At 39.6% G+C, this 23687-nt stretch overlaps 1 long non-coding RNA gene across 1 annotated transcript; it reads right to left on the bottom strand.

Moving 5' to 3' along the window:
- Positions 1-542: 542 nt before the first annotated feature.
- Positions 543-19281, bottom strand: LOC126937909 (uncharacterized). Its single transcript, XR_007719896.1, has 4 exons — positions 19173-19281; positions 11395-11504; positions 4982-5068; positions 543-1675 (listed from the first exon to the last, which is right to left on the bottom strand). It is a non-coding gene; the product is annotated as an uncharacterized LOC126937909 (long non-coding RNA).
- Between the last annotated feature and the right edge of the window lie 4406 nt (positions 19282-23687).

Raw genomic sequence — 23687 nt, forward strand, 5'->3', positions numbered from 1 at the left:
CAGATTTGTTGTAATGTGCACAGTGGGGTAAACCAATATGTGATTTAAATGAATTTAAAAAGCTATCTCAAGCTCAAAATACCTATGAAGAGACTGTCACATCAATATTCAAGAAAAATGGGTCCAAAAGTTTATTTGAACTTGTCTTTCAAGTGTGTCAACTCCAGCTCAAGAGTTCTACAATAAAATAAAGGATGGCCTTTTTTCTCGCAATGTACCTGGCTTGTCTGATATAAATTATATTTATCAGACCTCCTATCTTCAATGATGTAAGCAGATCCCATTGGAAAATCTGGTTCTGAGACTGCTTGCTCAGAAAATTTTGGTCTCAGAAAACTTTTAGCTAAGACATAATTCCCGAAAGGCAAGGCTTTGAAGATATTGGGGATAGGGTAAAGCAATTAGAATAGTAATTCAGAGATTAGAACTTACATTACCAGTGTCTAAAGCTTAATAAAGGCTTTAACAAAGAACAGTTAGATAAGTCTCACAAAGGAATCAGAGCAAAAGAAAAAAGTTTATTTGATATGTGAACACTAAATAGTCTCTAAATATACATTGGTATGCGTATAAAATTTATACATGCCTATCAGCCAGTTTGGTCTGCTAATTATGATACAAAAATATGGAAGAGAGGTCATAAAATTTCTTTTAGAATTAATTTGTACAATCCAAGAGATACATGCTAACAGTGTCACATGGCAAAACCTCCTAGAGCTGTAGGATTATTATTTCCCTTCGTGATCTACTAGTTGGCCTTCCTGTTGCTGATTTAGGAGATAGAAATGGGAGAATATGGTAAGGATAAGTGTCCAGAGAGGAGTAGGAAGAGAAAAGACTCAGGTAATGTGTTGGACGACATGTAATATTGTGTCCTGGGCCGTGTTAGTAAGGAATTTTGTCTTCTGTCTTCCAGTTAGTAGGAGCGAGAACTCAGCCACCAACAGGAGCTCTGCAGGTGGTAGAGAGAGTGGGGTCAGGGTATCGGTTCTCCTGGTTGAGTTTCCAGGCAGCATGCCTCCACCTGAGGCCACAGTTTCTCTGGAGGTAGGGGAGGGGGTGTCATCTTGTATCGTCACTTGCCCTGTGAAACCTGCTCCTTCCTCACTCTCTCATGCCTACAGCTGCGAATGGTTCTTTACTATTGCTATCCTTGAAATGCTTGCAGTGGTGAAGGACTACTCTATTGATTTCCTTGAACTCTGCCCATACCTTTGTAAATGTCCCTTCATTAACATGCCTCAAACCCTTTTGAATGTACCGGCTGCTTTTTGCTTGGAACTCTGACTGACGCAATTGTCTTCTAACATAAATGGAGCATTAAGCTCTAACAAGGTGATCTTGGAAAATCCCAAGGAGATAAGGTAACAATTTTTACTGACCTCTTTCTTTGGCCTTAGTAATAAAATAAAAATGAATGCTTAACATATCATCTGTGGTTAATTATTGATGGAATAATGTTATCCTTATTAGCGCCCGCTTTTCTCTGGTAAGCCCCGCTCCTCAATTGACTATAAACAAAATTATGAAACAACTTTATGAATTAAGTATTGGACATGTTAAATTTGAGATGCCTGATGGACAGTCTAGTGGTAACACTTTCTACGCGTTAAAGACGAAATTGTTTGCCCTTGAGGCAGTGAGTTCCACCTTGCAGGCAATGTTCAAGCAGCAGCTGGAAAAGCAATGAATCACTTGTTGAGCTTGCAGATTTTAAGGTCTTTTCCAATATGTACTTTCATGATTTTAAGTTGTAATGTTCTATCACCATAATATTTATTATGAAAATGTTGGCTATTCAGTTGGATATTTTAATAAACCATGAACAATACACACACAGATATTTAAGCACAAAAATCTTAATGAATATTCATATCTTCAGTATGACATGGTAGAAACTCTGGTCTCTGGAGAGAGCTAAAGCTCTGACTCAGTGCCAGTTCTCAACAAAAGGCTGTATGTCCTAGGGAAGTTACCTAACATCTCTGAGTCTCGGTTTTCTCACATTTTTCTCATAGAGCAATGGTGAGAATTCAGTGAGATAACATTTAGGACAAATTCAGGTACTCAATAAAGGTTTCACATTCACCATTAAACTGTTCTCCCTGTTACGTTAATTAATAGTGCGAAGATAAATAACAGTGTGTTTAAGAATTCTTTTCTAAATTGAAAAAACCACAAAGTAATGATCAACGCGTCTACTTTAGCATCTCACAACATGACATGACCTGGCAAATACATTGTTTAAGAAGGAGTCTTTCCTGAGAGAGCTAATATTTTAAAATACTAGAAACGAATTCTCTTTATACAGTGCTGCTATCCACCTTATAGCCATTTTGTACTTAAAGTATCGAAACATTATAAGCCAGGCATTATTATCTCTATTAATAAAGGAAAGAATTTATCAGGGCAGATAACCTCACTCATTATCCTATAGAAAGTACTCTTTCCACTAACTCATCTGGACATTTTACTCTGGCTGGGAAAACAAGACGAAAACATTTAAAAAATTAAAAAATCAAATTACATATAGCAGCACAGACATGCTACATGAGTTAAGCCAACCCATTTCTTTCTTTTCTTTTTTGGTTTTTTTTTTTTTGAGACGGAGTCTCGCTCTATCGCCCAGACTGGAGTGCAGTGGCCCGATCTCGGCTCTGCAAGCTCCACCTCCCGGGTTTAGGCCATTCTCCTGCCTCAGCCTCCCGAGTAGCTGGGACTACAGGTGCCCGCCACCTCGCCCGGCTAGTTTTTTGTATTTTTGAGTAGAGATGGGGTTTCAACCGTGTTAGCCAGGATGGTCTCGATCTCCTGACCTCGTGATCTGCCCGTCTCGGCCTCCCAAAGTGCTGGGATTACAGGCCTGAGCCACCGCGCCCGGCCTAAGCCAACTCATTTCTAAGTACAATTAAGAATTTGTGGAGCAGGAAAATCTCCCTGCTCCATCAATTCTTGGGTGGAGTAGTCTGGCAATAAGATAAACATGTAGTCTGTAGGTTCAGCAGAAACGTAACCAAATCCTGGCTCTTTCACATCGAAGTTGTGTCACCTTAGACAAAGTCTTCGGCTTTCTATGCCTCAACTCCCTCATCTGCAGAATGTAGGTTAAAATAGAACCTACCCATTGGGTTATTATGAGGTTTAAATGAAATAATCCAATTAAAGTGCTTATTAAAGCCCTACTGCAGAAAAAGTGTTTAATAAATAGAGCTGTTATTATTACAAGACAAAGCAACAGAGTCCCACTGGAGAGCTAATTTGCTGAGAGCCACAGAGCTGGTTAGTGACAAAGAAGAGACTGGAGCCTAATTCCTGTCCAGTGTCCTTTAGTTATGAATGAACCATCACTTAATTAGGTTTTGAAACATGGGTGATAAGAACTTCAGCTAAAAGAAAGAACGAGGGCTAGATAATGCGCTATCTGCAATCTATGGACGTTGCTTTTCTCAGAAGCAGACACGTTGCAAGTACCTATGCAGAGAACATAAATAAATCACATTCCTTCCAAATGTTCTTGCCTTCGTCCTATGTGGGAGACTACCTCACAGTTAAACACCTTATAACATGGCTCACTTGTGATTTCAGTGACCAAATTCCCTTTGACAGGTATAAAAAGGCACAGGCTTAGAACACATTTGGCTCTTACCATGACTAATGCCACAGTGAGTCGTCGGTGTAGACAGTTCCGGCAGGACAGAAATGGATGTGCAGATTAAAGAACCAAAGTAAAGGCTGCCATCATCTTCAAGGTTAGCCTGTGCTCAGTTTTATACACACTCCTTAACTGTTTTGAGTCACCAGGGACTTATCACTCTAAGCCTCAATTAAGAAAGCATTTTTCTAGTCACATGTTGTAACCAGGAGAACAGTAGCCTTACAACCAGTTACCATAACATCCTTGTCTAATAAGACAGACTCTTTAACAATGCATTAAGGCTGAATGAATCTGGGCAATCAAGAATAAAATAATAGTGAAACTTTAAAGAAGAGTGTGCTTAAGATGATTCTTCAGGCTTTTCTCTGATTAGTTTTCTTCTGTTAGAAGTATTTGTTGTTCATTGCCTTTTAAAAATCATTTCACATGGATCCTAGTCAATTGCAGTGAACACAAGTTGACCCAAAATCTTTATTAGGCTCTTGCGGCGCCATCTTTCTGACTTTTCTTGGAATAAAAGTAGAGCCTCCCTGGGTTTAGAAACTGCTTTTCTGGTTAATGAGGACTGAACAGTTTTATTCCTAATTACAGTAGTCCCTTTTATAATGTCATGTTTCTAGAAGCGATTGGAACATTTGCATCTTTAAACGCCAAGCCAGCAAAAACAGTTGTAGCATATATTAAACTCTGAGTAATTATAATATTCTATTTAATTCTTTCAGACTGGGAGAGAGACTTCCACATGAACTGTCTGCAGATTCCCAGAGAGGAACAGAGGAGAACGTTCCAGTACAATGTTCATGAGAAAGCTGCAGCTCTGAGGACCTGCATATTAACACAAGTGATGCAAGAGCCTAGGAGATGCCTTTCTCAGCTCTATCAGCGAGAAATCTATTCATTCCTCCTCTTTCTTAAAGAATAAGGCGGCCTCCTGCTGCTTCTCTGTTAAACATAAAGAATTTAAAACTCACCAGTTTAGAGGGTCTTGCTTAGATTATATGTCTAGATTTTAGCCAATGTATATGGTGTTGATATGGCATTTTCAAAGTATATTACCCAGCAACATTCCTCTGCTGATTAATCTTTTTTGGGTGATTCTGCATATTCAGTTTGTGTCCTTCTAGTTGGTTCTTCTCTGTTTTTACTTTATTCCAGTTACTTAACTTCACCCTTAAAACCAGGAGGTTTTAAAAAGTCACTTTTCCTCTTTAGCAAATATGATGGGTAGTAGCTGCCATCTCAACAATGGTGACAAAAGACAGAAGGAAATGATATATCCTCCCTTCACCTTGAGTCATTTTCCATGCTAATTCAGGCAAGACTTACTTTTAGGAAGAGGCCAGCGTGGTATGACACTTTAGCTTGATGCCCAGCATTGCTACCTGTGTCATCTTTGAATCTCGACTTCCACATCTGTAAAATGGATAAGTCTCTGTAAAGATCAAGAGATAACACACACAAAGCACCAAGCTTGGTACACAAGGAAATGCTTGCTACACGTTAGTTGCCTTTCCCTTTCATTTTAAGGTGGTCAGATATATCACTTAAAAGTCTGCTTTGGAAAGAAAATTTGCAATGGAAACCTCAAAAATTGTTAACTAGTGAAACAGTTCTTTGGTAAGTAATTACAGAAAATTGGATAGCGTTCTAAATATGAACTTGTTTCATGTAATTAACCTGAGGCCTCTTAGGCAACAGGAGGGAAGAATAGCCTATATAAGGAATGTATGATCCAGCAAGAGATTAGCATCGGCCTACTTACCACCAGGGGACAATATCAGGCTATAATTATTGTGTAAGTGCTCCTTATGAAATACTGGCCTCGGTGACGTCAGACCCCAAAAGAGGTATGCGGTAGTTTTTTTTCCAGTAGCATCCAAAGAGGGGGCATAGTGTAGTGGAAAGAATATTGGCCTTTGCACGTCCTGCTGCCTACTTGCTAATTAAATATCTCTGAAACTTGAGTTTTTTTTTGTGTGTGTTTAATCTGTAAAATGCGGAAGGGAATTTTTAATTGCCTTTCAGGATGATTTGAAGCAGGGATTCTCAAACTTCTATGTGTGCACAAAGCACCCGAAGACCTTGTTGTAATGCAGTCTGGTTCAGGAGGCTTGCAGCCGAGCCTGACATTCTGCATTTCCAGTAACTCCCAGGAGATGCTAATGCTGCTGGTTTGAGGACCACATTTGAGAAGCAAAGGTTTAGAGGATTGTATGAGATATTATACATGTAAAAAGGACTTGTAGACTCTTGGGCACAACAGGTAGAAGGGAATGTCATTAATAGCAGTATTCACATACAGTATTCAATTTAGAATGAAAGGATGTGAAAGCCAGTAGTGTTACATATTTTCTCTAATATGTATTTTCTCTAATATATAACACTATTGACTTTCACATCCTTTCATTCTTCTTTTCAGTGCTTCTAGCAGTACCTGTTCAATAATTAATTTATTTCATTTTATCCCAGTTACTTTAACTTCACCCTTAAAACCAAGAGGAGTTTGGTAGTCACTATTCCCCTTTAGGAAATATGATGGGCAGTAGCTGCCATCTCAACATTGGTGACAAAAGACAGAAGAAAATGATATATCCTCCCTTCACCTTGAGTCACTTTCCACACTCTTCTTTTCAGTGCATCTAGCAGTACCTGTTCAATAATTAATTTTTTTAGTGTAGTTAAGATGGGGTCTATGGAATATACCATGCTTTGCACAACATAGATATTGGAAAGAAGAAAAGGAGGGATAAAGGGAAGGAGGAAGGGTGAAAGGATAAAAATACATGGTGTTTAATGGTACACATTGATGTCTCTTCTTAGAGTAAAGGGAATGTGATAGAAGAAATGAAGACAGCTCATTAACATATTACATTGAATATTTGAGGACAGTCATAAGTAAAGACAGATTAAAGATATTTACATTGATGGTGGGGGAATTTAGGGATGGTATTGCGAATAGATATGGCTGATAAATTTCCGGAAACTATCTGTGATGTCTCATCTGTCTATATCAGGGGTCCCCGGTCCCCAGGTCACGAACAAGTACTGGTGGGTGGCCTGTTAGGAACCAGGCCGCGCATCAGGAGGTGAGCTGCAGGTGAGCGAGCATTACCACCTGAGCGCCACCTCCTGTAGGATCAGCAGCGGCATTCGATTCCCATAGGAGTGCAAACCCTATTGTGAACTGCGCATGTGAGGGATCTAGGTTGTTCACGCCTTATGAGAATCTAACCAATGCTGTATGATCTGAAGTAGAACAGTTTCATCCCGAAACCATCCCCACCCTGCCATCCTGGTCCATGGAAAAACTGTCTTCCACAAAACTGGTTGGTCTCTGGTGTCAAACAGGTTGGGGACTGCTGGTATACTATGTCTACTCAAAGGTTGCTGGAAGAGATATAAAAAATTTTTGTCAAAAACATTACTTTGAGATCTGAATCCAAGACCACGGATCTTAGCTATGAGTGAACAGCATTTATTGAGCACTCACTGTGTGCACAACACGATACCAAGTACACTTCCTTTTTCCATGGAACTCAACTTCGTGATTGTGCCACTGCCCAGCCAGGTGGTACCAGGACCCAAGAGCAGGGCTGCACTGTCTTCTCATCATTTTTGGCAAGCTGGCTTTACCTTCTAAGTTTTAAAAGGACTTCAGAGGTAATCCTCAGTCACTTTCTACTGATATTTGGACTAACTGAAAAAAGACAAGCATTTAAAGGTAAATTCCCCTCAGGATCCTTTATTCAAATGATCCCTCACCGCATCACCCAATCTCAAAGTGCACGCTCTCTCACCCTGTCCTGACATGAGCCCTCACTCCTGCTCATGGTCTCCCTAGCACTCATCAAACACTCTGGAGTCTTCTTACTTATTTTGTTATCATCTGTCTTCCCCAGTTAGACACCAACTCAGAGAGCAGGGATTTTTTTTTTTTTTTTTTTTTTTTTGCCCTGTTCACCACTGTATCCCAGCAATTGGAACTGCATCTGCACATAGCAGGTGCTCAGTAAATATTTGTTAAGGGAATAAATAAATAGGACTTATAGTAGATAAATGCTTTAGCAACATTTTCTTAATGACCTTTAGAGAAGAGACTGTGTGGTTTCATTTTTCCAGAGCGCATCCCTGGAATTCTGGAAATCATTACTTAACTCCTTTTCTCCCAAATAACTTTCTGTTTTCAATAAACATGGGAACAAATATAACATATTGCCCAAGACTTAATTCATGTTTACTTAATAGTGAACGTGAATAGGACACATTTTTTTTCTGTGCCCCTTCCAAAAGCAAGGTGCTCATGGAGGCATGCAGGGGCTCCCTGGAGAATTACTTACCAGAGGGCTTCCTGGAGTATACAAAGTGACTGCTGAGTGTCTAAGGGATCTCTCTCTTGTCTTGGTGACCAGGCAACCACGGGAATAAAATTGGGGAAGATGGCTAATCTTTCTGCAGGCATTCAGGGAGAGAGAGCACCTCTGATGGGTCCTTATCTCCCATGAACACCCTGAATAAACTTCAGCATCTCCAAAGGCAGAGAAGTGTGGTAAAAAAATGCCAGTCCCTAACTCAAGGTTTCCCAGGGCTGTGTCAGGTGAATCCCAATCAAGCCTCAATTGAGACAGTGCTTCCCTCCTTCAGTAGACCACCTGTTTTTGATGGCTTAGAGCTATGGGCCTTTAGTTTAACTCCAGGGTCATTTGGAAACTACTGAGGTGACCACGGTTCACTGTGTTAACCCTTGAAGGATAGAACTGATGGTATCTAACAGAGCAGAGTGTCACAGTGACCCGACCTTGGAAACAGTTTGGTTAGAGCTGAGCTCTAGCTTGTGAATCCTATTTTCAGTCTTCATGCAGTTTTAAGATTTAGCCCAATTTGCAGACCATCCCCTACCCAGGCTTGAAAATGGCTTTATTTCACACTTTGCAGTAGGAGGTAAGTGGGTTTCTATGTGAAAGTGATGGTGCCAAAGACATTTATGAACATTAAAAAATGTCTGAACATGGCTTAAAGCCACTCAGCCTATTTCTCATCCTGCGCTGTGCCTTGTGGAGCGTATGCAAGTTCAGAGCTCTCTTTGAAATCAGTGGCAGTTATGAGCTTGGAGCAACTCTGTGGGGCACTGAGCAATATAATAAATGAACCCCTTTGAAGACCAACCATTGTAGCTGGGCTCTTTTTGTGCTATCCAGCACTGATTTCTCTGGGTGTTCTGTGGGGCGGTGGGGAGTGGCCTACCAACACAACATTCTCTGGTTTTCAACTTTGGTCCTGAAAGGTGGGAGGGGTTTAGGAAACTAAGTGCTTCTATTTCCTTGAAGAATTGGCCTAAACCCTTTTGCTATTAACTCCTGGGATAAGCCATCCCATGCCCACGTACCTTCAGTTAAAACAAAACAAAGGCTTCCTTTCATCTGCGTGTGCTTACTGGTTTATGCAGCAACAAAACCAGCAACAATAACAATAAGAAAAACAAAACAAGTCTGCCAGGAAATAAAGCAGACTTATTTGTATATCAGGGCTTTTTCCAATTATTTATTTAGTTAAAAGCAGAGAACACAATCTGGGATATTTTTCATGTTTCTCCTGTGACATTGCAGGCTAAGTTGATAATCTGATACCAAGATGAAATTTCCTGAATATTCTTAAAAGGGAATTAAAGCTTTTTTTAAAATTGACTTTTGACTAAATATTCCTAAATGCCTGGTATCTATATTTCAAATAGTTCAATAAGATAAGAATGTTCAAGTTGCCTTTAAACATAATTAAAAAGACTGAATCATTTGGCCCTGTTTTTCTTTCTTTTTTCTTTTTCTTTTTTTTGAGCCAGAGTTTCGCTCTGTCGCCCAGGCAGGAGTGCAGTAGCGCAATCTCAGCTTACTGTAGCCACCACCTCCCAGGTCCAAGTGGTTCTCCTGCCTCAGCTTCCCAAGTAGCTGGGACTACAGGCACGCACCACCATGCCCAGTTAATTTTTGTATTTTTAGTAGAGACAGGTTTTCACCATGTTGGCCAGGATGGTCTCGAACTCTTGACCTTGTGATCTGCCTGCCTTGGCCTCCCAAATTGCTGGGATTACAGGCGTCAGGCGTGAGCCACCATGCCTGGTCATTTGGCCCTATTTTTCAAGTACAAGTGTGAATGATTGCTTGAATGCTACTGCCCGCACTGGATGAAGATTCAACTAATTTTTGCAGAACCTCTTCTTTATTTCTCACAATCGCACTGTGAGATCAAGATTGTTAACCCTACTTAGCACATGAAAGAAATGAGGCCAGTGAGTTCCAATGGCAAAGAGCTGGTGGCAGAGTTGGTGTCTACACCTAGGTTCTTTGACCCTCAAATCCAGCCCTCATTCCACTGCAAAATTTAGCTACTTCTCAAGCTACAATAATCTGTCCCTCTCTGCAATTAAAGTAACATGTTATTTATTCACAGTGAGAAGTATTTGAGCAAATACTGAGTCAGAGCCAAGTCCCTGTAGGGGTCTGATCAAGAGTGATTGTAAGAAATGTCAATATCAAGTGAAATGGACTTCAAGGAAACTTTCATTTCCATATACAAATGTGCTATAAGAACGTTCATTTTACTATCTTTGAAACTATTTCTAGGAGAAAAATAGACAGAATAATCTTTATAGTTATTGACTGGTTTAAGATCTTTTGTTTACTTTGTTATATTCAGCCTCATTCCCAAACCATGCTGAGTGAATATCAGATGAAAAATAAGTGAAGTGTAGTTAAAGAACAAATGGAAAATAATATTAAGTGGAAACCAGAGGGAAACTAATGCATACAAAGGCACACCACACTGAAGATGAAGGCAAAACACACAAATAAAACAAAAAATATCAGTCGTAAGATAATAATAATAACTAATATGTATTAAGGACTTATGATTTGCCAGATATAATGCTAAACATTTTTACATTGATTGTCTCATTTAATTCTCACTGCATCCCTATGGAGCAGGTACTGTTATTTTTGCTAATTTATAGATGAAGAAACTGAAGCATAGAGAAGTTAATAGGCTCAAGATCAACCAACTAATAGATGATGGATTCTGAATTTGAAATCATGCATTCTGGTTTCAAGACCATACAAACATGGAAACACATTGCCATTACTCATGAAAAACCAATTGTTTCCTGGCATTTGGGTCTAAAATAAATGACTCTGGGCCGGGCACAGTGGCTCACACCTTAATCCCAGCACTTTGGGAGGCCAAGGAGGGTGGATCACGAGGTCAGGAGATCGAGACCATCCTGGCTAACATGGTGAAACCCCGTCTTTACTAAAAATACAAAAAATTAGCCAGGCATGGTGGCACACATCTGTAGTCCCAGCTACTCAGGAGGCTGAGGCAGAAGAATCACTTGAACCCAGGAGGCAGAGGTTGCAGTGAGCCGAGAGCCCACCACTGCACTCCAGCCTGCGCGACAGAGCAAGACTCTGTCTCAAAAAAAAAAAAAAAAAAAGAAAGAAAAAAGGAAAAAAAAAAAAAAAAAGAAATGGCTCTTTGTGGCCTCATGAATGGAACATAAATGGTACCGAGGCTGGTGCCTGTCCTTTTGAACCGCCTCCACGATGCTAACCAGGCTGAGAGGCCTATGTCTCTTTCTTGTTGGGCCCCTCAATGTAAGCCAAGGCCCCATGCCAAAATACAATTCAGTAAAAGTGAGTAATAGTAAAAGGGGCCAAAACAATATGGCTCAAGTATTTAGTTTGATGGTTTACCTTGATCTTGAGATATAATCTAAACTATCTGGAGAGATGGATGGACTTCATGTCCTTCAGGCAATCCTCCATGGAGCCTCCTTAGCTGTAAACATTCCTTGAGCACTGCTCTGCTGAAGGAAAAAGAAAAATCATAACCATATAGAATGGGGATCATAAATCTGGAGTGAAACTAATCTCAGTTGTGCCGTCAATGTTACTCAGCAGTCCTATTACATGTGCCTCTCCCATTTCCCTCAGCTGCTGTTCTAAACTTTCTCCACTCTTCAAAACTCTCAATCTTCTCTTTTTTGGGATGACCTGGCTTCTAATTTAGGGACTAGCAGCTATCAGGAGCGGCTTCTTTCATTTCCCTGCCCATTCACCCATAAGCCCACCTATATCTGCATCCACTTTTTCTTTGTCCTCATTTCTAGCAAAACACAATTTTCCTATCAAAGACCAGCCATTCACTGGTGCTATGGAAATTATTCTACCTTGTCTCCTTGGGAAATTTGCATTATCAGTGTTCTTTTCTTAACTTCTATGTCTCATTGGTTATTCTCCATTAGCTAAGAATCTGTTATCATCCTTTTCATTAAAAAAAAAAAAGCAGACAAAATCCTTTTAGTGACCCATTTATTTAGCACCCTCATGCCTCTTCCTTTGATAACTTATTTTTTTAGAAAGTGCAACCTAAATTTACTATGTGTGATTCCACATCATCCACTCACTCTGATCCATTCTAACCTGGCTCTACCCATATCACTGCAGAGACAGTCTTGCTTCACCCTCTAACCCAGTGGAATAAGTATTATTATTCTGATTCTTCTTCCATTCTTGGAGCTCTGGCTTTGTCTATTTTCTCTCTCACCTGGCTTACCTCCTTCCGTACGGGGTGCTCCTTATCCAGTGCCTTTGTTGGTTTCTGTTTCTTTGCCCTCCTTTTAAATGTCAGTGTCTTACTGTCCGTCTTTATTCACTTTTTGGGGGATCTTGTCCCTACCACTGTTTGACATCTAAAACTCTACCCTAAAGGAGAAGTCAAATTATCTTTGTTTGCAGATAATGCGATCTTATATTTGGAAAAATCTAAACATTCTATTGAAGAAATATTAGAGCTGATAAATTCAGTAAAGTTGCAGTATACAAAATCAGCATACAAAAATCAGTAACATTTCTATATGCCAACAGCAAGCAATCTGAAAAAAAATCAAGAAAGAAAAAGTAAATCAAGAAAGTATTTTTAGCATTTACAATAGCTACAAATAAAATTAAATTCCTTGGAATTCCTAGGAATTAACCAAAGAAGTGAAAGATCTCTACAATGAAAACTATAAAACACCAATGAAAGAAATTAAAGAGGACACACAAAAAATGGAAAGATACTCCATATTCATGAATTGGAAGAATCAATATTGTCAAAATGTCCATACTGTCCAAAGAATCTATAGATTCAATGCAATTCCTGTCAAAATACCCATGACATTCTTCACAGAAATAGAGAAAACAATCTTAAAATTTATATGGAAGCACAAAAGACCCAGAATAGCCAAAGCTATCTTCAGCAAAAAGAGCAAGATTGGAGGAATAACATTACCTGACTTCAAATTACACTACAGAGCTATAGTAACCAAAACAGCATGGCACTGGCATGAAAACAGTCACCTAGATCAGTAGAACAGACTAGAGAACTCAGAAACAAATTCATATATCTACAGTGAATTTCTTTTTGACAAAGATGGCAGAACATACATTGGGGAAAGGACAGTCTCTTCAATAAATGATGCTGGGAAAACTGGATATCCATAAGCAGAAGAATAAAACTAGACCCCTATGTCTTACCATATTAAAAAATCAAATCAAAATCCACTAAAGACTTAAATCTGAGACCTCAAACTATGAATCTAATGAAAACATTAGGGAAACTCTTCTGGACATTGGTCTAGGCAAAGATTTCTTGAGTAACACCTCATGGGCATAGGAAACCAAAGCAAAAATGGACAAATAGGATCACATCAAGTTAAAAAGCTTCTGCACTGCAAAGGATACAACCAACAAAGTGAAGAGACAACCCACAACAAATCAAAACTACAGTGAGCTATCATCTCCTTCCAGTTCAAATGGCTTTTATCCAAAAGTCAGACAATAAGAAATGCTAGTAAGGACGTGGAGAAAGGCGAACCCTTGTATACTGTTGATGAAAATGTAAATTAGTACAACCATTATGGAGAACAGTTTTGGGGGTTCTTCAAAAATCTAAAAATAGAGCTACCATATTATCCAGCAATCCCATTGCTAGGTATATACCCCAAAAGAAAATAAATCAGTATATTGGAGGGATCTCTGCATTCCCACATGTATAGCAGCACTATTCACAATAGCCAAAATTCAGAAGCAACCTAAGTGTCCATCAACAGACAAATAGATAAAGAAAATGTGGTACATATACACAATAGAGCACTATTGAGCCATAAAAAAGAATGAAATCTTGTCATTTGCAACAGCATGGATGGAACCAGAGATCATTATGTTAAGTGAAATAAACCAGGCACAGAAAGACAAACATCACATGTTCTCACTTATTTGTGGGAGCTAAAAATTAAAATAATTCAACTTATAGAGATAGAGAGTAGAATGATGATTTACTAGAGACTGGGAAAGGTAGTCGGGGGAGTGGGATGGTTGATGGGTATGAAAAAGTAGAAGAAAGAGTAAGATCTAGTACTTGATAGCACTATTGACCATAGTCAATACTAATTTAATTGTACATTTAAAAATAACTAAAAGAGTATAATTGGATTGTTTGTAACACAAAGGATAAATGCTTGAGGTGATGGATACTCCATTGACCATGATGTGATTATTATGCATCATATGCCTATATCAAAATATTTTATTTTATATACCCCAGAAATATATATACCTACTATATACCCACAAAAATTAAAATTACAAAGAAAAAATAGGAAGAAAAAACAGAGTATAGTAAAATAAATAAATCTCTTTCCTAAGTTCTAGTCCCTTCCATACCAACTGTTTTCTGAATAGTTCCATTTTGATATCCTACAGGCGTTGCAAACTCAGTATGTCAAGAATTGAACACGTTAATCTCTGCTTACATGTCTATTCCCAGTTATTCTACAAAATCTATTCTTCTTTCTGTATTCTTTGCATTATATTTATTTATTTATTTATTTTATTTTTTATTTTTTTGAGACAGAGTCTCGCTCTGTTGCCCAGACTGGAGTGTAGTGGCATGATCTCAGCTCACTGTAACCTCTGCCTCCCAGGTTCAAGAGATTCTGCTGCCTCAGCCTCCTGAGTAACTAGGACTACAGGCATATGTCATCCTTTTACATTATATTTATACTCTTAATATTAGTGAAGGTTTCGACCCTCTACCCAGTTTCCCAAGCCAAACGTTTGGGAACCTTTGATTCCTTTCTCACCTTCTAAACAATATATCCTATTTATTCTTCTTGCATCTCTCCTACATTTTATGGGTTATGAGGTCACTTGATGAAGTCCATGAACTTCCTTAACTACTGCAATACAATGCATGACATTTGCCTGGCCTCCAAGAATTTCCTTCTCCAGTTCTCCTTTCCCTGTGGCCCTAGGACTCAAAGACAAAAATTGATGTTACTCCCTGCTTTGATCTTCAGCATCTTCTAACTCAGCACACAATTTAAAACTTTTTGTCTACCTGGAAAACACCTATTCAAGTTTCTTCTTCCTCTGGGAAGTTTTCCAGGACAGATTTAGACTTGTTATCCTAATCTGCCACTCAACTTTGTGGATCATCCAATTCTCGTATTTTCATGTTTGCAAGTCTGATTCCCCGGTTGTTTAAATGACTTGAGAGCAAGTCCTTGCCTTCTTAACTTTGTATCCATGGCGTGTAGTATACTTTTAGTGAATGAAGAAAATGTGTGTGTTTGTGTGTGTGTGTGTGCATGTGTGTGTGTGCATGTGTATTTTTAAGTACATAATTGCAATGACTGGCAAAAAACATTGCCTGGGGAATCTCAAAGCATGCCCTGCCAAAATTAAAATCAGAATGCCTACTTGATTACATATATAACTTTTGAGACGCACTTAGGGATGTATCCTGACTACAATTTATGCCATAGTAAGAACGCGTTCCACCACTGGGACATGCACACACTTTTAAGAGTTCTGTATTATGGTGGTGATTGTGTTTCATGCTTTTGACCAATAGACTCCAATGATCCCCATGAATTAGCTGCAGTATACGTTGGAAAAGAGATTAGGTGAGGTCTGTGTAATACTCTGCTGAGACTCTCTTCTTCGAGGAGACCAGTTTCAGTATTTCTAACAATAGACCCCTCAGCTCCCACAGATTTTTCAGACATCTGAGTCCATCAGATGATGAGGCTGAAGATACACAAGCCCCTTTCCATGATTATAGCTGTCACCACTGGCCTGTGTGTAGGATCAGGGAAGACTGGCGGCATTTTCTTTTTTAGAGAGATGTTTTTTACACTTGTTCTCTGAACTTTCTCTTGAATTTCACTCACCCCAACAAGAGACCAAAATTAATTATTTCCTCATAGTAACTCTGTCTCCCTCTCAATGGAAATATTATACACAAATTGGAAGTATTATACATTGAGTAATGAGAAAATGTTAGGATTTACTAGAAAAGCTAAGAGATCGTTTGTATTTAATAGTTGCTGTTGTTTCCCAGCGCTGTGGAGGGAGATGATCTGGCATGGACTCCCATTTGCAAGCTGGGTAACCCGAGGCAAATCTCTTACCCTCTGTCTCTCATCCTTTGTTTCCTGTTTGACACTGAGGTTTGTGTTTCAGGGGGAAAAGAAACTGTAACTTAATCTGCCTACTTAGGGTCTTTTATTCCAGTCCCTGTGAAAATTCAACCCCCATGTAATTTGTTACTTCAGTCAATATACAATTAACACACTATTGGAGGTTTATTGGCTGATAATTTCATCATTGCCACATTTTTCCAAATTGATTTATTAATGGATGAAGCTAGGCCTAGAAGATGCTTTACGCATTTGACTTCTGTCCTGGCTTAGGGCCTCATTAAAATCTGAATTTTGATGGTTAGCTTGTATTTTAACCAATAAACGAATTCTCCCTCTACTTTTTAATCCTCAAAAGAAAATCAAATTTTTAATTAAAATAGAATCAGAAAAAGTCATAGTTTAGAAGGATGCAAATAACAGGAAAAGAGGGAAAAAAGCAGATTGTCAATGACTCTTAAAGAGAGAAATGTGTGCTATGGCAAGTGGTATTTATTAGTAAAGACCAAAGTAATTTACAATTTTTTTAAAAAAAGATGTTCATATTTTGCTTATTAGTGCTGTGAAGAATCAGTACTACAAGTGGCATGATTAAACAAGGGATGCCTTTTTTTACCTGCTTCACAAAATTATTATAAGAATTAAATGTGGTAACATATATGAAAGCAATTTGCCGATTACAAAGTTCTCCATAAATGTATAGTATTGCCAGAGCAGCCATTCCTTAGAGACTATCAACTTTGGGTCACTAATTTCTATGTGGCTTCATGGGCTTTAATTCAATGAGTTTCAGGAAACAATAGGCCTTGATCAGCGCTGCAGAATTTGCCCCCATAAGAATACCAAATATACCGCCTGCTTTAAAGGCCAAAGATCTTTTTCTTATTTTAAAAAATGCATAAGATTTTCTGTTTCTGAAACAATAAGTGGTACTGACATCTCTCAAGACTGAAAGCACTATTGTCTCATTTTAAGAACCACCTTCTTATTAGGAGAGGATGTTGTTGGCAGGAATGAATAATTAGGTAACTCTTTGTGGGCACATTTTCTTCAAGTCCCAAGGGGAACGTACAATTGTAACATCTCCTTGGATTATTTCACAAACATATGGCAAATGAAGCACCTGAGCCAGATGTACAAGCATATTATAGTATGTCTGTTTTAACTTAAAACTGTGAAATACATCAGATGGTGAAGTTATTTTGGTTGTGAACATCCATCATGGAAACAGCATGGAAGCATCTTTTCTTTATTGTCCATTTTACTTGGACTGGAAATAATCAAGAACAAAACAGTTTGGAAATCATCATTTGCAGTACAAGATTCCAGGTAAAGTTCAAGACCTAATGAAGTACATGGTCTGGATTTAGCTGGGCCTCAGACATCCCCACATAGTTTGTTAATGCCTGTCACCAATATTCACTGCTGGCAGGCTTGGAGTCTCAGATTACCTATGATTATTTTCAGTTCTTTTTTACCCCATCATCTTGTGTTTTTACTCCCCTAGACATGCATGTGGGTTATTTTGTAGGTATTTTTTAAATAATGAGAATATATTTTCTACTGATTCAGTAGCGAGTTTTTGCTGTTTTTATTTTTAACCGTATTTTATTATTACAACATTGGTTGCTTATTTTACTAAAGAATCATCATCTGGTATTGGCTTCTTGGAATCATAGTGATCTAAGCAGAAATGTCCATCCCATTTGCTAGTGGGAACACTATATTTCAAAATGAATGGTATACTTTTTAATCTGAATTACTCATGTTTCAGAATTAGAAGCTATAGGTGCCACAGAACCCTCAAGTGTACAGTAAGAAAATAAAGAATACACAGGCACGGGCAACTATATTCTCCCTTCAATGCATATGCGCAAATTCCATTAGCATTAATGAGTTCTCTGCACATGTACTTAAGAGAATGTGGACCAAGTCACAATGTAATCTATTTCTTTATCCAGGTTAAAAAAGTGATGGGGCGGCGGGCCTTGCATTGTATTCCTGAGCTTTTCTTGAGAATTAGAATGATACAGGGCTGAGAGCATGCAAACAGTATGGTGGCAGCGACACCAGGGAAAAGGCACTTACTTTTTACAGCCAGTATGGCATACAGCAGAGATCTGGGGGTTGAATTACTATGGTTGGCAAATGTTGAAGCTGACAATAGAGGTCCACAGAGTCCTGGATGTTCTGGCTTTGTGTTGCATCAAAATAAGGAAACAAAATATTTATGAACTTAATTCTGCCTCTCATTTTTTCCCCCCTTGAAATGGCAATTCTCTGCATGATGATGTGTATAGATGTGCAGTTCAGATGTGTTCCTAGCCAACACAGCATTTCATAATGCGGTGCACCTGTGTTTTCTTGGTCACCCCGTTGTCACCAGGGTGTGTTAAAGCACCCTCTCCAAAATAATTGAGTAGGAGGCAGGGCAGGAAGTGTCAGGGAAGGGGGCAGGATCTCTCCTCCGCCTTTATTTCTAACGTCTTCTCATTTGGAAAGATTGGAATGTAGATTTAATTTCAGGTGACAATGTCAGGTTTATCCCAGTTCAGAGATGTTGATAAATCCTGGTATGGGACTGCGGTGACCCTGTGTGCCCTCATACTCTACCTATCTCACAGGGATGTAGCTGTGTTTATAAAACACACATCTAATATTGCAGAAGTGCTAAGGTCAGGGCATCTGAGCCACACGGTATCAGGCATACAACCACACAAAACTGTGCATCACGCAGAGGCCCCCTTTGTAAAGCTGCTAACCCAAGAACCTCTCTCCCGGATCAGTGGAGCCTCCAGTGTATGAATGACCCTTAACCTTAGCAAGCCCAGCACTCTGATGAGTCTGAGAAATGCACTTTTAGCATTGGGAGAAGCCACAAAAAGCTAAACAAAATGACTAGCAATGAAGGCAGACAACAAAACAAAGATACTGAATTTGTGCCCTTACCTTCATTTCCCCCCTGAAGATTTAAATTTCTGATGGTAAAAGCAATAATATTCTGACCTTAAAGGGCTGAGGTTCTGTGGCCACCGGTTGTTTAAAGGATCATTCCTCAGCGGCATTGTATCACCGGCCCTAGCAGCGGCGGCGGTGGCGACAACCACCACAAAAACTGGAGTTCAGTCATATTGGCATCAGATTCTGGAAAGGGGAGGGCAGGGAGAGAGGGAGTCTATTGGCCTAAAAAGCTGAAACATCTGCTGGAGTTATTAACAGCTTTTTGGCTGAGTTCAGCAGCAGGGCACCTTGTGGTTGATAGATTCTTCTCTCAGCAATTCAAAACAATGCAGTTAAAGCAAATTCCTCATTTTCAGAGCCCAGCTTAATGAGGCATACAGTATTTTAAAAATAGTCACACTTAAAATGGTCAATAGCAGTGACTGCAATCAGTGGTTACCTTCAGTACACTATTGCGTTGTTAACTTTGCCAGGGTGATTGCATAACACGGATTTTTCAAAAGACCATGTAGCTCACTGTTAACTCACTTTGTAGGAATTTACATTATTTATGAAGTTTATGCAGATCATCCTAGGGTGTAAATACTGGCAAACTTGATCAAAACCACTTAGAGGCCTCCTGGCTATCCTTTCCCAAAAGTGTGCATTAAGCCACTTTAGGCTCAGAAGTCCAATTCCAGGAAAGGTTCCAAGGGGCCAAATTTTGAAGATAAAATGAAAGGCAACATGTGAACAGCCTGAGCTGGAAAAAACACTGAGTTGGAAGTCAGGGTCGAAGGTTCTAGCTCTAGTCCTAATACTAACTGGCTGTGTGAGTCCTTGCGGGAGTCACTCAATCTTTCTGCTTCAATTTCTTTCTGTATAAATTTATGGGGCCAATTAAAGGGTATGTCTCCAAATGTTTCTGTCCAGCTCTGCCATCTTAGGAACTATGGAGCTCAAATCCAATTTTAAAGTATTCCCCTTATGATAGCCATGAATTGCAACCACACTGAAGACTGTTCACCAATATGTGACAGTATGTGTGGTATTTGGGTAGGGGCATCAGACGAACAAACTGCAAAGTTAAATAGCTCTGTCAGTCACTTCAAGTGAATGCACCATATGCTGCAACAGACGTGGGCAAAGTACAACCAGCCCCAACTGGATTTGCTAGCCTGTTAGTTTATCTGGCCAGATGACAGTGTCCAGCCCCAAAAAGGGTCATGCGCAGCTTTGCATCCTACTGATCCAGCATGCTAACTTTGGCAGAAGGAAGGGAGTGGCAAGGGAGAGAGAAGGCAGACCAGTGGTGAGTCAACATCTGTGACAGAGCTGAAGTCAGCCTCACTCCTCTTTCATCACTTGCCTAGCACATGGAAAGAGAGGAGAGAAAGTTTGCCAAGTTATTGTTTCCTCCAGCAAATACATGATCTGATCCCCAGTTGCAGAGGCAAATCACAGAATGGTGCCCTCCTTTCTGCATTCTGGTCCAAGGATCTCTAAGGACAGTGCAAGAATTCTCTATTAAACATTTTTTTCTGGTTGGTTCTAAGATACAGTTAAATCCTGATAGGGTCTTATGAATGTGATGGTGTTTCTAGTCTCTATCACCAGATTCTACCATTAAAGCTAAGGGTGCATGATCCAAGGTCAAACTGATTTGTCTGGTCCTCTACCTCAGTAAGAATCTCAGGTTTTGCTCAAACCTGCTGGGAGCACTGTACAAGTTAAGTGAATAAAAACAAATCAAAGCCTTTTCACACTGCCTGAAGGGCTCATGTGGTGTGGTCCTTGATTCCTGAATAAACTTAAAGGGAAATCATCACAATATCAAGAGCCCTTGTCCTGCAGATGAAGAAGGAGATTGTCCTCCACTTCCTTGCTGCAGAAGCCACTTGGTTGGTACCTGGCTTGACTTTTAGATGAAACCCTGTATCTATAGAATAAAGCCTCAGACCACTCAAAGAAGCTGGGAGATGCTTCTGATGGCAGCTTGGGCCTTTGTTGTCATTGAAAACAGAACTGATGTCATGACTTGTCCTCCATGAATGCCAGTCAAAGTGCTGTTCTGAGGTTGCTGTTGCCAGCAGAGACTCATCCATTGCTGAGCAATTAAATACTGAACCCTGTTTAACCAGATCCAAATAGCTTTCAAGAAGCCTCAGTTTTGGTGGTTATCAACCCCGGGGCTGATCACAGGCCTCTCACAGGGGGATCTTCTGTGGACCTGTGTTTCTGTGGCACAAGTGGTCACCTATGTGCCTGTGTTATACAGATACTGTAATCTTGTGTAAAGTAAGGGCGCTCCCAGTGTGTCTGCAATGGGAGGAATACTGACCCAGGAAGTTCTGCATGTGCAGAGTATATCTTCCACAAACTCCCAGGGGAAGCCGTATCTAGACTCTGCTTCAATACAGATACAGATGAGATGGGAAAGGCCCAACTTCTGCTGAAAAGATAGTGACCGGGGTTTCACAGGAAATGAACTGCCCAGCGCCCAAATCCATTGCTGCTGAACTTGGGGTTGCAGATTGGTCTAAAGGCCCACATATTTCATGCAGCTTGTTCAGCGGTCTCTTACTGAAGCCTGAGGACTCAGGCTGCTGCTGAAGATTGTCTGGGGTCATGGGACACAGAGTGAATAGTCACAGCCACAGCCACGACACAAAATGACCTTAAACTGGCCTTTTATCAGTTCCTTTTTTTTTTTTTTTTTTTTTGATACAGAGTTTCACTATTGTTGCCCAGGCTGGAGTGCAATGGCATGATCTCGGCTCACCGCAACCTCCGCCTCCCGGGTTCAAGCTATTCTCCTGCCTTAGCCTCCTGAGTAGCAGGGATTACGCAGGCATGCGCCACCACACCCAGCTAATTTTGTATTTTTAGTAGAGATAGGGTTTCTCCATGTTGGTCAGGCTGGTCTCAAAGTGCCGAGCTCAGGTGATCTGCCCGCCTCGGCCTCCCTAAGTGCTGGGATTACAGGCATGAGCCACCACGCCTGGCCTTATCAGTCCTTAAAGAGAATACTGAAATAAGGTTGATGGGAAAAAAATATCAATTTAATGTTTTAGACACACACACACTCACTCCAACAGATCTGTGTCAAAAGGCAAGTGTAGACATGCCGCTTCATCTGTGTCACCTAGAGCATGGATGTTGATTTTCTAGAAATACATGCATTTTAAACACAATATCACCTGTCAAGTCAGGACATGCATGAGACCCAACAGCAAATCTTTTTTTTTTTTTTTTGTATTGCTGAATAAAAAGCAATAGTATCTTATGTGAACTTTGCCATATTTGACAATTACCATATTAAAATATTCTAATTCTAATGCTTCAAAGACATGTGTTGTGTTTAGTAAAATTAAGAAGTAGAAATTAGGAAACTCATGGGTTATCTTTATTTTGGTCAAGAGGCTAGTAGTTAATTTTGAGTGAGTTGCTCAACCTCTGTGTAATAATCTGCCTTTTTCCAAAGTAAAGTAAAACTCAGTATTGTTATCACTTACTGTTATAAGACATCATACTTTTTTCAGAGTTAATGTGAAAATGCTGGGGTTTAATAATAATTGAATTACAACCTAGTATCTTATAATCATTAGAATTATTACTCTATAATCTGAAATGAGTCTCATAATAATTCATTACTTAGAGAAAGAATATTTCTTAGGGCTGCTACATAGATGAATGATAAAGGAGATAATGCCATCTTGGTATTGCACAGCAAAGTAACGATATCCTTGTAGCATTCCAAGGGGACTTTAGGGGTCACCTGCTGTAATCTTATTGTTAAATAGGGAAGATAGTCTTAGAGAGGCTAACCTGCTTGTCTAAGATTACACAGTGAAATTGCTCTGCAACATATTCTATTTCTCAGGGTAGTTTAATGATAAAACTACACCCTCTTATAAGACATGCTATCAAAGACATAGTAAGTAATTAAGATAGGACTCTAATGCAGTGTCTACCTTTTGTCTCTCTTTTACATACTCCCCCTGCCAGTACCTTTAGCAAAGAGAAGAGTGTCTACTGCTGTCCAAAAAGTAGAAAATTTTTCTCTCAAAATCCTTCAGTGGAAAGTCTATATTGATATCCAATATTAATCTTTATCATTTCACCAGTGAATAAGTAAATATTTTGATCTGCTGAAATATACAAGGATAAACACTAGCTTCAACCTTAGGAAGGGGCTCTGGGGAAAAGATGCCAATATTGTTGAGTATTCCAGACACTTTGCTAAGAGCTTTTTAAAATATGCAGTTGAGGGCAGGCACGGTGGCTTACACCTGTAATTCCAGGGCTTTGGGAGGCCAAGAAGGGGTGCTGATCACCTGAGGTCAGGAGTTCAAGACCAGCCTAGACAACATGGTGAAACCCTGTCTCTATTAAAAATATGAAAATTAGCCAGGCATGGTGACCAGCACCTGTAATCCCCGCTACTTGGGAAGCTGAGGCAGGAGAGTCTCTTGAACCTGGGAGGCAGAAGTTGCAGTAAACTGAGATTATGCCACTGCACTCCAGCCTGGGCAACAGAGCAAGACTCCATCTAAAAAAAAAATGCAGTTGATTTTAATT

The sequence above is a fragment of the Macaca thibetana genome, chromosome 15, assembly GCF_024542745.1.
Source record: "Macaca thibetana thibetana isolate TM-01 chromosome 15, ASM2454274v1, whole genome shotgun sequence".
Classification (NCBI taxonomy): domain Eukaryota; kingdom Metazoa; phylum Chordata; class Mammalia; order Primates; family Cercopithecidae; genus Macaca; species Macaca thibetana.